Consider the following 983-nt stretch of genomic DNA (forward strand, 5'->3'; position numbering starts at 1 on the left):
TTCAGCATCCTTTCCTCCAAGGATCATCCTGGATTTACCCTCTCTAGGATGAACCTGTTTGTTCTCCTAGCAGACCATGGTATATTCAATACTCTACTTCAGCACACAGCTCAAAAACATCAATTTTCCTTTTATCATCCCTAGTCATCGTCCAGCTTTCTGATACATAACAAGTAATTGTGAAGACTATGGCCTGGATTAGGTACACCTTAGTCTCCAGACTGACATCTGGAGATGTTGCTTTTAAGCACTCTGGAAAGGTTCCTGACAGCAGACTTTCCTAATGTAATTCCTCTTTTAATTTCCTGGATGCTGGTACCAAGAGTGTTGATTGTGGAGCCAACCAAGCAAACTGAAGCTGTTACAGTCTCAATCTCATCTCTATCTATCATCATGCTGCCAATTGGCCCAGTGGTGAGAATCTTTGTTTTCTTGATGTTGAGCTTTAATCCATATTAAAGGCTACAGTCCTTGGCTTTCTGTATCAAGCACTTCAGGTCCTCTTCAGTTTCAACAAGCAGGGCTGTGTCATCTACATTATGCAGATTATTGATGAATCTTCCCCTAATCCTGATGCCACATTTCTCCTCATAGAGCCCAGCCTCCTGGATAATCTGTTCTACATATAGATTTAAAAGGTTTGGAGATAGAACACATCTTTGGTGTATACTCTTCCTGATTTTGAACTGTGCAGTGTTTCCTTGCTCTCTTCTGATGACTGCCTCCTAGTCCAAGTATAGGATTCACACAAACACAATCAAGTGTTCTGTCCATTTTCTCAGCATCAGCCACAGTTGTGATCCACACAGTCAAATGTCTTTGCATGTTGTTGTTGTTGTTATGTGCCATCGAGTCGCTTGCGACTCATAGCGACCCTATGTACAAGAGCTCTATACGATCTTCTATCCTGTGCCAACCTAGCCATCTCAAACACACTGATTCCCATCTCTTTAGTCACAGAATCGATCCATCTCATCAAAGGT

The sequence above is a fragment of the Elephantulus edwardii genome, unplaced genomic scaffold, assembly GCF_000299155.1.
Source record: "Elephantulus edwardii isolate Elephantulus edwardi_28Jun2011 unplaced genomic scaffold, EleEdw1.0 scaffold00221, whole genome shotgun sequence".
Taxonomy (NCBI): domain Eukaryota; kingdom Metazoa; phylum Chordata; class Mammalia; order Macroscelidea; family Macroscelididae; genus Elephantulus; species Elephantulus edwardii.